The 13693-nt window shown below is 46.0% G+C and overlaps 2 non-coding genes and 2 pseudogenes across 2 annotated transcripts; all 4 read right to left on the reverse strand.

Annotated features, from left to right (window-relative positions):
* Nucleotides 1-874: 874 nt before the first annotated feature.
* Nucleotides 875-1038, reverse strand: LOC137554777 (U1 spliceosomal RNA). The gene has a single exon (XR_011027521.1). It is a non-coding gene; the product is annotated as a U1 spliceosomal RNA (small nuclear RNA).
* Nucleotides 1039-2140: 1102 nt separating this feature from the next.
* LOC137554800 (U2 spliceosomal RNA) lies at nt 2141-2271 on the reverse strand (annotated as a pseudogene).
* A 6309-nt stretch (nt 2272-8580) lies between these two features.
* Nucleotides 8581-8744, reverse strand: LOC137554783 (U1 spliceosomal RNA). The gene has a single exon (XR_011027526.1). It is a non-coding gene; the product is annotated as a U1 spliceosomal RNA (small nuclear RNA).
* A 4463-nt stretch (nt 8745-13207) lies between these two features.
* LOC137554805 (U2 spliceosomal RNA) lies at nt 13208-13351 on the reverse strand (annotated as a pseudogene).
* Nucleotides 13352-13693: the final 342 nt, after the last annotated feature.

The raw sequence follows: 13693 nt of genomic DNA on the forward strand, positions 1-13693 counted from the left end.
TCAGTGAGTGTCCTACTCCTAGTACAGTATAACTACAATACTATTAGTAAAGGACAGCAGAAATACTGGTATAGATGAGAGAAATAAACAGAGGACAGCTGCCCACAGAGGCAAGGCCCCCCTGAGGCCTAAACCTGTAAGCTTGCAGCAGCTGCCTGTCTCTAATGTAACACACAAGCTACTAACTAAAATACAATGTCTAACTAACTAACAACAATATAGGTGTGTATAGGAGGTGTATGTGAGCAAAAACGCTAGGTAAATGACCACAATAGAGCTCTTGCTAAGCCAAAGCACAAAGGAGCAACTCTCTCTCTGTACAAGTCTCAGGCAAGCACGGAGAAACGTAACATGGCGGCCGCTATTTATAGGGTAGGGGCTGGCCAGGGTCCCCCTCTGTGATTGGCTGCCGTCAGAGGGCCTGGGAGCCCTCTGATTGGCTCTAAGGACATCAATCTTGGCTATGACGCTATTCGAGCTCGGTACCGAGCTCGAATAGCGCCGGGTTGCTCGAATAGCTCGAATAGTGAATGGGCTATTCGAGTGTACTCGGATAGCCCATTCGAATAGCTCCAGCTATTCGGAGCTCGAATACCGAGCTCGAATAGCTGAAAAAGAGCTCGAATATTCGAGCTACTCGAATATTCGAGCTCTGCTGAGCACCACTGGCGCCGGGTTGCTCGAATAGTGAATGGGCTATTCGAGTGTACTCGGATAGCCCATTCGAATAGCTGCAGCTATTCGGAGCTCGAATACCGAGCTCGAATAGCTGAAAAAGAGCTCGAATATTCGAGCTACTCGAATATTCGAGCTCTGCTGAGCATCCCTACTGTAGAATGATTATTATGGCTTACTACTATTAACCAGCATTGATCAGGGGAAAGCGCGAACGCAGTCCCCCACTACCACAAATTATGCAGTCGAGTTTCCCGCATTTGGGGAAATCGCAGGGGTCAACCCACCCGGAGTGCAATGGATGAGCCTCACCCTGGGAGAACCACCTTCATGATCATGGTGTCTCCCTTGCCAGGTAAGTATGAGTTAGAATCGCACGGAGAGAGGATGCTAGTCTCAGCACTGCTTACTCAACACAGGGAGACTTTGTAACCTACAACAAATTCATTTTATCTACACTATTTTTTCACACAGTACTCATCCTCATACAAATCTAAAAGTCCTGCTTCTCTGACAAGAAGTATAATTTAGCCTCAAACATGAAATCAGCGTAAACAGGAATATCTACCAGAGTGCACTGCAACAGCCAACATATTTGAATAAAGTGACGTCACTCAGGCAGCCACTCCCAACTCCTTTCAGGGAAGAGAGACCGTTTTGTACATCAATGGGGATTGATGCTGTATCCTGCCTCCTCTGCAACTAACGGCTCATATTACTGTAGCAAATCTCCCGACACCAAACCAACAAACACAGATTCCTTTAATGACTAAATGCAGATAGTAAGAAAACCCTGTACTGTCAGCCATTAAAATTATTACCTAAATCAACATGTTGGTTTGCTGTTTTTTTTTTTTTTTTTTTTTAAGCTTTCTTGGCCCCTGTTGCATGCAACAGAGGTCCCGGGTAAGCAAGGCTATTAGCCCCGTGCACGGAAAAAGCGTGAGTGCCCTAAAGCACCCCCACAAAACGTGCACGAGTAGCCACGGGCCCCACAATGCTGCAGGGCCCTTCCGGTTGTTCCCCGAAGGGAACCTTCCCCCTTTGCCTTCGGCTCAGGGGGTGGCATCCTCCAACACCCGAGGGGTTGGAGGATCCTGGGGTCCTCCGAGGAGGACCCCTACTGCGCCCAGTGGTTACCCAAAGGGCCTGGCCATGTGGCAACCGTGTCCACATGGTCCGGGTGGCTCCCCCGAGAGGGAGCCGGGTGGGAACCGAAGTCCCCGTGCCAGCAAGCTGGCCCCGACCTTGCGGCCGGAGTGATAAAAATTCCGCCCTCTCCCTAGCCAAAAGGCCGGGGAGCTGCGTTAGTTGGCGATGCATATGGGCAGTACAGACCAAAGCACCCTACTTCCGCCTGAGATCTGCCACATCTCAGGTTTTTTCAGGTGCACCTGGAGCGCCACTTCCAGGGGCAGTACGCCTAAGCAAAGCCCTCAGCCATTCAGCCTCGACCATGGTATAGATCCATTCCATCCACCCCTGGGGATTACGACCAGGAAGGACACCCTGCCACAGTGCCATCCCTCCAGGTCCCCCCAAAAATTTCAAGAACAGATACTACACTTGATCTTAGCCAAAAGGCCGAGAAGCGATGGTTTGCTGTTGGCACATGTTGGTTTGCTGTTGGCAGATCTGCTCCACAACTAACTCCGGACCACCCATCACTCTAGCAAGAAATGATGCTGTATCCTTACCCTGCCTCCTCTGCAACTAACGGCTCATATTACTGTAGCAAATCTCCCGACACCAAACCAACAAACACAGATTCCTTTAATGACTAAATGCAGATAGTAAGAAAACCCTGTACTGTCAGCCATTAAAATTATTACCTAAATCAACATGTTGGTTTGATGTTGGCAGATCTGCTCCACAACTAACTCCGGACCACACATCACTCTAGCAAGAAGCACAGCTACAAATGCATTTCACTGATCATATTCCTCTTTATTTCAGCAATAGAGTGTTGTACTGTGTTAGCTATCCATGAAGGAAGAAAGTTTCATAGTAGGAGATACCATTTAACTGCTAAATTAAAAGATTCAAAGAGTAAGATTTAAAGGGAAGGTCCAAGCAAAAAAAAAAATGAGTTTCACTTACCTGGGGCTTCTACCAGCCCCATGCAGCCATCCTGTGCCCTCGTAGTCACTCACTGCTGCTCCAGTCCCCCGCTGGCAGCTTTCTGACCTCGGAGGTCAGGGCTGAATTGCGTACATTTTTACACATTCCCGCTAGTGCAGGAACATTAAAGAGACTCTGTAACAACAAAAACCTCCCCTGGGGGGTACTCACCTCGGGTGGGGGAAGCCTCCGGATCCTAATGAGGCTTCCCACGCCGTCCTCTGTCCCACGGGGGTCTCGCCGCAGCCCTCCGAACAGCCGGCGACTGTGCCGACTGTCAGTTCAATATTTACCTTTGCTGGCTCCAGCGGGGGCGCTGTGGCGACTTTCGGCACGGAAATAGACGGAAATACCCGATCTCCGTCGGGTCCGCTCTACTGCGCAGGCGCCGGAAACTTGCGCCTGCGCAGTAGAGCAGACCCGACGGCGATCGGGTATTTCCGCCTACTTCGGCGCCGAGAGGCATCAGAGCGCCTGCGCAGGAGCCAGGAAGGTAAATAATGACGTCACCGCTGCCCGGACTGCACGGAGGGCTACAGCGAGACCCCCGAGGGACGCAGGACGGCGTGGGAAGCCTCATTAGGATCCTGAGGCTTCCCCCACCCGAGGTGAGTACCCCCCAGGGGCCGTTTTGGCGTTACAGTTCCTCTTTAACACATACATTTTTACGCGTTAGTGGTGCAACGCGTACATTTTTGTTCCTGCACTAGCTGGAATGCGTAAAAATGTATGCAATGTGGCCCTGACCTCCGAGGTCAGAAAGCTGCCAACGGGGGACTGGAGCAGCAGTGAGTGACTATGAGGGCACAGGATGGCTACATGGGGCTGGTAGAAGCCCCAGGTAAGTGAAACTCATTTTTTTTTTTTGCTTGGACCTTCCCTTTAAAGCTAAGACCTTCCTCAGACTCCAATCGTGAGACGTGGTTATTTCAGTAACCTGTACCAGAATCTGAATACAAATACCCTCCCCCCCCAAAAAAAAGTGTTGAATGTAAACAAGGAGGAAGGTAAAGGCAATTATTCAACCGCTTCATTACCAAAGTGTTTTGAATTTATGAATTAAAATTTTCAATACACCCTCCAAACCATTGCACTTCTGCATGATCAAATATATACACTGCTCAAATTAATCAATAAAGGGAACACCTAGAAAACAATGCAACTCCAAGTCAATCACACGCCTGTGAAATCGAACTATCCACTTATGTAGCGTCACCGACTGACAATGGGTATCATTCATAAAGAGGCTGTCGGTAGTGCGGGAAAACACTGTTCTTCTCCGCAACCGGTACTTTAGACTTCTGGGTGGGCATTCATAAAGAAGTGTGTAGGTGCGGTGGCAGTGCGGAGATTCCCCGAACTAGGCTGGCGGTAGGCAGGCGGAGACACGGAAGCTGCCGAGTTGATACATTTCTCCGTGTTCCGCTCTGCTGCAGCTGCCTGGGAGGTCTGTGTGTCTCCATTCACTTGCATTGGTATCGCCACATCAGAGGGAGTGGGACTTTCCGACCTGACACCGCTGGCGGTATTCTTTATGAATTAACATTTTGCTACATTTGTTCCATTAATCACCGCACAAGGCGGTGATTTATCACTCTGCTCGGTATGTCTTTTTTTCATGCGGAAAGAGCCTTTATGAATGCTGACTTTGCCGAGTGGTCAGTAAAGTCAGCTGTTTTTAGCATTTCCGCATGCGGAAATGCTTTATGAATGATACCCATTGCCATATACTGTTGTGCAAATGGAATATAGCGCAGGTGGTAATTATAGGCAATTAGCACGACATCTCCAATAAAAGAGTGGTTCTGCAGGTGGTGACCACAATCCACCTCTCAGTGCCTCTGCTTTCTGGCTGATGTTTTGGTCACTTTTGAATGCTGGCATTGCTTTCACTTTAGTGGCAGCATGAGACTGTGGCACGAAAGTTTGCTATGTATTTCATGAAGGTGCTACCAGGAGACTGGCCAGTACATCAGGAGACATGGAGGAGGCCGTAGGAAGAGAACAACCCAGCAGCAGGACCGCTACCTCTGCCTTTGTGCAAGGAGGAACAGGACGCGGAGCAGTGCTTTTCAGCGCTGCTAGATTTGGGCGCAGCCGGCGCCTCTATAGACTTCAATAGGAATCACTCCTATTGAAGCGCTCAGTGAGTAACGTCGGCTCCGTCAGAAGACGGAGCCGAGGTTGCTTTAAAACATAATAATTCGGCCTCCAGCAATCGCTGGAAGCCGAATTATTTCATTCCCCCACTATCCATGGCGGCCTGGAGGGGGAATAGTAATTAAATCGGCCCAGACTTGTGCAGAAGCAGGATCAGCCATGTACCGCTGTATCCTGTGCCCAAGTCTACTGGCGCCGATTTCAAATGTACTCACAGGACGAGCACTGCCAGAGCTCTGCAAAATTACCTCCAGCGGGCCACAAATGTGCATGCGTCTGTTCAAACAGTCAGACTCCACGAGGGCCCGACATCCACAGGTGGGGATTATGCTTACAGTCCAACACCATGCAGGACATTTGGCATTTGCCATAGAATACCAAGATTGGCATATTTGCCACTGGCACCTTATGCTCTTCACAGATGAAAGCAGGTTCACACTGAGCACATGTGACAGATGTGACAGTCTGGAGACGCCGTGGAGAATGTTCTGCTGCCTGCAACATCCTCCAGCATGACTGGTTTGGCAGTGGGTCATAAATTATGTGGGGTGGCATTTCTTTGAGGGGCCACACAGCCCTCCATGTGCTCGTCAGCGGTAGCCTGACTGCCATTAGACACCGAGATAAGTTCCTCAGACCCCATGTGAGACCATATGCTGGTGCAGTTGGCCCTGGGTTCCTCCTAATGCAAGACAATGCTAGACCTCATGCGGCTGGAGTGTGTCCTCAGTTCCTGCAAGACGAAGGCATTGATATTATGAACTGGCCTGAACACCTCTGGGACATCATATCTCATTCCATCCACCAACTCTACATTGCACCACAGACTGTCCAGGAGTTGGTGGATGCTTTAGCCCAGGTCTGGGAGGAGATCCCTCAGGAGACCACCTGCCACCTCATTAGGAACATGCCCAGGCGTTGTAGGGAGGTCATACAGGTATGGGGAGGTCACATACACTACTGAGCCTCATTTTGTCTTGTTTTAAGGACATTACATCAAAGTTGGATCAGCCTGTAGTGTTTTTTTCCACTTTAATTTTAAGTGTGACTTCTAATCCAGACCTCCATGGGTTAATAAACTTGATTTCCATTGGCGCCTGCCAATTATTCGTCTAACTAGATGAACAGCACTGTGGCTGTGCGGCATCGGGAGCTTACTGCGCAGGCGCAGTACAAGAAAACTTCATACTGCACCTGCGCAGTAAGCTCCTGGAGACGCGAATGGCCAAGGCTGCGCAGCTGCAGTGCTATTCATCTAGTTAGACAAATAATTGGCAGGTGACCCACGGCGAGGAACAGAGAGGGCTTCAGTGACGGCGTGGAACTTGATAGCTGCAGGGGGGCGGTAAAAGCCCCAAGTAAGTGACACTTTTTGGATTTTTTAATGGGCCACAGAACCCCTTTAAAGGGACTCCGAGCTCACCTAAAAAATAAAAGTTGTACTCACCAGGGGCTTTCTCCAGCCCAGTGCTGGTCGGGAGGTCCCACGCCGGCGTCCTGGCTCCTCTCCATGTCCCCGCTCCGGAATGGCTGACAGGCCGCAGCCCGGGCGACACTCTCCCGAGTGTCGGGCTGCTTCTTCCGCATATGACGCGGATTACGTCACACGCCGGCCGCCTCGCGTCATCACGGCGGCCGGCGTGAAAGTACTGCGCATGCGCGATTAAAGCGCGCATGCGCAGTACTTTAACGCCGGCCGCCGTGATGACGCGAGGCGGCCGGCGTGTGACGTAATCCGCGTCATATGCGGAAGAAGCAGCCCGACACTCGGGAGAGTGTCGCCCGGGCTGCGGCCTGTCAGCCATTCCGGAGCGGGGACATGGAGAGGAGCCAGGACGCCGGCGTGGGACCTCCCGACCAGCACTGGGCTGGAGAAAGCACAAGAAATAATTATGGCACAATACATTAAAAATAAAACAACAACAACAACAACAAAAAGAGAATAGTGGCATTTAAAACCCATCATATCTGCACAAGAAATTGTAATCATTATTTAAACCTTCATCTACAGTTTTGAATACTCAACTGCCTCTACTTAGAAGGAGTGGAAGTTGATATTAAATAAGTTAGGTTTTTGAACTCCTGCTTGTTACACTTCTTAAATGAGCAGGAGAGAGATGTCTGGTTTCAGATTTGTTCTCAGTTTAGTACTTTGTACCAAGAACAGATAAAAGGTTGCTGGAAAATCAAAAATAGAGAAGATTTAAATCTAAAACATTCATATCTTCAGACTCCAATTCTGAGAATTTGACAAAAAAAAATCATAGAAGGAAAAAGATATGTTATTTTAACACTTCTATACCATGTTTTTTCTTATACTAAATACTCTTCTTGCAATTAAATGTTTTCCAACACCTACCAAGCCTTGCACTTCTGTCAATTTTTTTACGTAATCCGTGTGAAAAACGATGTGGGGTTTTGTGAAAATCTTCCTAGACATATTATTTGTAGTAGGAGACAATGGGCTTGATTCACAAAGCGGTGCTAACCTACTTAGCACGTCTAAAGTCTTTAGGCGCGCTAACCAGGGTGCTAAGTATGTTAGCACCGGTTTTCTCAATTGAGAAATTGGGTGCTAACCTACTTAGCACCCTGGTTAGCACGTCTAAAGACTTTAGACGTGCTAAGTAGGTTAGCACCGCTTTGTGAATCAAGCACCATGTATTTTTTTTTTCCACTTTTCAATAAGGGTTTTGAATTTGGTAATTTTTTACGCTGATTTATCATTATTTATTTATAGTATTTATAAAGTGCCAACATATTACACTGCACTGGACATTAGTTTAGGTTACAGACAATATTTAGGGGTGACATACAGCAATATGGCAATACAGGAATACAAGGAAAACCAGATCATGCAGCTCAGTATGAGTACCAGGTAATGCTTAGTCAGTCACTGGATGGGAGCATGGAGATTAGGCACGTTTGGTTCACTCAAATGTATAGCATGGGTGCACAGTAATGGAGGTGCATGATCAGGTAGGACACAAAAGGAGGAGGACCCTGCCCAAAGGCTTACAATCTAGAGGGAGAGGTAGGGACACAAAAGGTAGGGGTCCTCTTGAGAAGTCCTGGAGGCGTGCATGGGACTGGGGATGCGGGGGTGGTCAGGCGAAGTTCATTGGAGGAGCGGAGTGAGCAGCTAGGTGTGTACCTCTGAGTAAGATCGGAAATGTAGGTTGGACAGGTTTTGTGGACAGATTTGTAGGACTGGACTGGATAGGAAGCCAGTGGAGGGAATCATGGAGGGGAGCCGCCCTGGTGGAGCGATGGGAGGAGTGGATAATTCTGGTTGCCGCATTCATGATGGACTGCAGCGGGGCAATTCGGGTCATTGGGGTCATGATCACATGAACAGGTGAGACTTGTGCTCAGATTTAGTACATTGAAATAAAAGAGAGGAAACACTGCTGGCAAAACAAAAATAGGCACTTCCAAAGTAACGCCACTTACTTTGAGTCCGTAAATGTTAAATCTTAATAAACAATTTGGCCCCCAAATTAGACTGGGTTTTAGATTTTGACATCAGGCATGGACAACACATTTTAATTGCTTCAACACTCTTCCAGAAGCCAATGAATCCACGTTTTATTATGGCTTACACTATCATTAACCAGCATTAATCAGGGGAAAGCGCGAACACAGTCCCCCACTACCACAAATTATTCAGTCGAGTTTCCCGCATTTGGGGAAATCGCAGGGGTCAACCCACCCAGAGTGCAATGGATGAGCCTCACCCTGGGAGAACCACCTTCGTGATCATGGTGTCTCCCCTGCCAGGTAAGTATGAGTTGGAATTACATGGAGGGAGGATGCTGGTCTCAGCACTGCTTACTCAACACATGACTTTATGACTTGCAACAAAATTCATTTTATCTGCACTATTTTTTCACACGGTCCAGATCCTCATACAATCCCAAGTCCTGCTGCTCTGACAATAGGTATAAAATTAGCCTCAAACATCAAATCAGTACAAATAGGATTTTTTCCCAGAATGCACTACAGCCAATGTATTTGAATAAAGTGACGTCACTAAGGCAGCCACTCCCAATTCCTTTTGGGAAGAGAGTCCATTCTGTACATCAATGGGGAGTGATGCTGTATCCTTACCCTGCCTCCTCTGCAGCTTCCCAGCAAGTAATGGCTGATATTACTCTAGCAAATCTCTCCTAACATCAAACCAGCAAAGGTTGTTTCCGGTCCAACCTTTAATGATGTAGATATTATGTTATAAAACTATGTACGTATCATTTTCATGTGATTACAATTATAACCTGAATCTACATTTTTAAGTCTGGTGTTGGCAAATCTGCTCCACAACTAAATCCGGACCACACACCACTCTAGCAAGAAGCACAACTATCAATGCATTTAACTTATTATTTTCCTCTTTATTTCAGCAGTAGAGTATTGCACTGTATTAGTTATCCATGAATGAAGAATGTTTCAAAGTAGGAGATACCATTTAATGGATAACTTAAAAAGATTCAAAGGCCTCGATTCATAAAAGTGCTGTCGGTAAGGTAACGTTGAGCGGGGAAACACCGCTGTCGGTATTTCAGCCTTCAGGGTGTTAATTCATAAAAATGTTGCTAGTTGTGACAGGCGTGCGGAGATATTCCGCTGTAGGCAGGCGTTAGGCTGTCGGGCTGTCGGGAGACATGCGGAAACAGGAGAAGCAGGCGGAGTCCCTCCGTTCGGTGTTCTCTCTGCAGCTGCTTGGGAGGTCTGTCCCATTCACTGCAATGTATTCCGCACGCTTCTCGCCACATCAGAGGTAGCGGTAATACCCGTCCGCATACCGCTACCTCTAATCTTTATGAATTGACTACTTGTTACTTTTGTTATGATAATCACCGCTCAAGGTGGTACTTCATCACTCTGCTCGCGAATGTCGGCTTTTCATGCGGAAAAAGCCTTTATAAATACAGATTTTGCTGTGTGGTCGGTAAAGTGAGCCGTTTTCAGCATATCCGTATGCGGGAATGCTTTATGAATCGAGGCCAAACAGTAAGATTTCAAGCGAAGACCTTCCTCAGGATCCAATCGTGAGACAGGGTTATTTCAGGAACCTCTGATAGAATCTGAATACAAAAATAAATAGATTAAAAAAAGATACGGTTGAAATTACACAAGGATGAAGGTAAAGGTTATTTAACCAGTGTTTTTGGGAATTTATATACTAAAATGCCCAATACACTGAGGTTTTTGAACTCCTGCTTGTTACACTTCTTAAATGAGCATGAAAGAGATGTGTAGAAGAAAGAAAAAGTTGCCGGCGAAACAAAAATAGACAAGATTTAAATCTCAGACCTTCTTCAGACTCCAATCCTGAAAATCTGACTACAAAAAAAAATAAAAAAAAATATAATAATTATAAAAATAATAATAATAATAATTCATAGAAGGAAAAAGATAACTAGAAACTTCTATGCCATTTTTTTTTTATTTTTGACTTGTATTAATAAAATACTCTAATTACAATTAAAAGTTTTCTAACACCCACCAAACCATGCACTTCTGTTTGATCAATTTTTTTAGGTTATCAGTATGAAAAAAGATCTAAAGGGCGACTTCTGTTGGTGTTTTTGTGAAAATATTCCTAGACACATAATTTGTAGTAGGGGAAGTTAACATACTTTTTCCGCTATTAAATAAGTGACGGTTTTGAACTTGGTAGTGTTTTACGCTGATCACATGAATAGGAAAGACTTGTGCTCAGATTTTGTACTTTGAGATAAAAAGGAAGGAAATGCTTCTGGCAAAACAACAATAAGCACTTACATAAAGTAGCGCCACTTACTTTGAGACCGTAAATGTTAAATCTTAATAAACAATTTGGTCCCTACATTAGACTAGGTTTTAGATTTGGCCCCTTACATTATTGAGTTTGAAATTCATGTTATAAGGCACTAAAAGCAAATTTCAATTGCATTAACACTCTCCCAAAACTGAACTGGTCTGTAGAGGACCCAACTACATACAGGATACTACATACCTCCTGAACCAGCTGGCGGCCATCGGCCCAGTGCCTGGAGGCACCATTCTTGCCACTATGGATGTAGAGTCTCTGTACAGCAACATCCCCCATAATGATGGTATTGCGGCCTGTCACAAATAACTTCAAGGTTTGGACTCACCTATAAAGCCAATTGCTGGACTGATGAAATTAATTCTCACCCATAATTATTTCACTTTTGGAGAGGACCTCTATTTACAGCAAATGGTAATGGAAATAGGCTCACAATTTGGCACAGCAGTTAGCAAATCTCTTCATGGCAAAGATTGAACAATACCTTGATACCCATGGCCTACTTTCATTTTATAGACGATATCTTGATCTTCTTGTCTGCAAGTGAGGAGGATCGTATCCAATTTCACAGGAACTTCAATGCCTTCCATCCCACAATCAAACTGAAACTGAGCTACTCTCACAGGGAGAATAACTTTCTTGATATCACCACATACATTAGAGGGAACAGCCAACAAATGTCTATGTACCGCAAACCAACAGATTGTCCCACATACCTCAGGTATGACAGTTTCCGCCCCAAGGAATTCCATAATTTACAGCCAGGCAATAAGATGCAATCGGATCTATTCTGAAAGGGATGACAGAGACAAACACCTGGCTTCCCCGAAGAAGAATTTCATAAAACAGGGATACACTCCTCTAATGGCTGAGACCCAAATCAAGAAAGCTAACAACAACCCTAGGACTCGCTCCTGGAGTACAAGCAGAACCAGGAAGAGAGCCGTGTCCCACTGGTGGTCACCTACAACCCACGCCTGGAAATCTTAAGAAAGATCGCAAAATAATTTCATCCTGTTTTACAAAAGGATCAGAGAGAGCGATATTCCCTGAACCCCCCTCCTGACATTCTCACAGCCACCCAATCTTATGGTGGCCATACATGGTACAATTTTTTCATACAATATTACCATTTCTATGTAGTATAAGGGTAAATTAAGTGAATATACTGAAAGGATAATTTAGGCAGTTCCCTTATATTACATATAAATGGTAAGATTGTATGAAAAAATTGTACCATGTATGGCCACCATTAAACAGATGATTGTGGACAGGCTGTCTACATGTGGGGTTGGTATGGCTCTGTAAAATTTAAAACTATAGGCTTGCTATACACCAGCGGTTCTGGATGCTAGCCTGGCTTACAGGGGCATAAAGAGATCATTTGCATATTCAGTAGTGGTGCATTGTGGGTAACCTCAAATGTTCACTTAAAGCGGACCCAAACCAAACATTTTTTTTAATTAAAAATATTTAGTTGCACTACTCTAACACATACAAAGATAAATAAACACTCCTTCAAACCTATGAGCATTTCAGTGCATGCTTTTCAGCCTTCTCTTTTAATAACTAGGGTTATACTGGGGGCAGCCATTAGCAATTTCTCCATTGCCGGACACCACCTACTCCACCAGTTTGCCGGATTTTGTCCGGCAATTTGAAAGGAAGGGAGGGGTTCCTCCAATAAATGTAAAATATTTTATATTTGTCATCATGCAACTGAAAAAAGGCTGCTATTTATTATTATTATTTTTTTTTTAGCTTTCTTGGCTCCTGTTGCATGCAACAGGAGTCCCGGAGTAAGCAAGGCTATTAGCCCCATGCACGGAAAAAGTGTGAGTGCACAAACACCCGCACAAAACGTACATGAGTAGCCCCAGGCCCCACAAAGAAGCAGTGCCCTTTCCGTTGTTCCCCGAAGGGAACTTATTCCCTTTGCCATCGGCGCAGGGGGTACTTGGCATCCTCCAACACCCGAGGGGTTGGAGGACCCTGGTGGCGTCCTTCGACACCCAAAGGATTGGAGGACCCCGACGTGCCCTGTGGTTACCCACAGGGCCTGGCCATGTGGCATCCCACATGGTCCGTGGCTCCCCCGAGAGTGAGCCGGGCAGGAACCGAAGTCCCCAGGGGACAAGTCCCCGATGCCAGCAAGCTGGCCCTGACCTTGCAGCCGGAGTGATAAAAATTCCGCACTCTCCCTAGCCAAAAGGCCGGGGAGCTGCGTTAGTCAGCAATGCATATGGGCAGTACAGACCAAAGCACCTTACTCCGCCCAGGATCTGCCACATCCTAGGTTTTTCAGGTACTCCTGGAGCGCCACTTCCAGGGGCAGTACGCCTAAGCAAAGCTCTCAGCCCTTCAGCTTCGATCATGGTAGATCCATTCAGTCAGCCCCTGACAATTATGAACCAGGACGGACACCTTTACTGGAGGTGCTGAGGGTACCCTTCCCCCCTGCTCAACTCGTTCAAGGCATCCTTCCTCCGGGTGCTGCTGGCCAGGGTTCCCAGTAACATGCCTCCCTGAGACTGATAAGGACAGATACTACACTTGATCTTAGCCAAAAGGCCGAGAAGCTATTATCATAATTTAGAAAATATATTTTATTTCTGAAATCTTGTATTTTTAATTTGGGTCCACTTTAAAGCTGAATTATTGCAAGTTTCCTTCTGTTTTAAAGAGACACTAAAGCGAAAAAAAAATTATGATATGATTTGTATGTGTAGTACAGATAAGAAATAAAACATTAAGATCAGATACATCAGTCTAATTGTTTCCAGTACAGGAAGAGTTAAAGAGAACCTGTACTGGGTAAAAATATTTAAAATAAACACGAGGTAACTTCAAATGAACATTGCATAGTTACCTTGCCATCAGTTCCTCTCAGAAGCTCACCATTTTCTTCTGACAATGATCCCTTCC

Source organism: Hyperolius riggenbachi, chromosome 2 (genome assembly GCF_040937935.1).
Source record: "Hyperolius riggenbachi isolate aHypRig1 chromosome 2, aHypRig1.pri, whole genome shotgun sequence".
Taxonomy (NCBI): Eukaryota; Metazoa; Chordata; class Amphibia; order Anura; family Hyperoliidae; genus Hyperolius; species Hyperolius riggenbachi.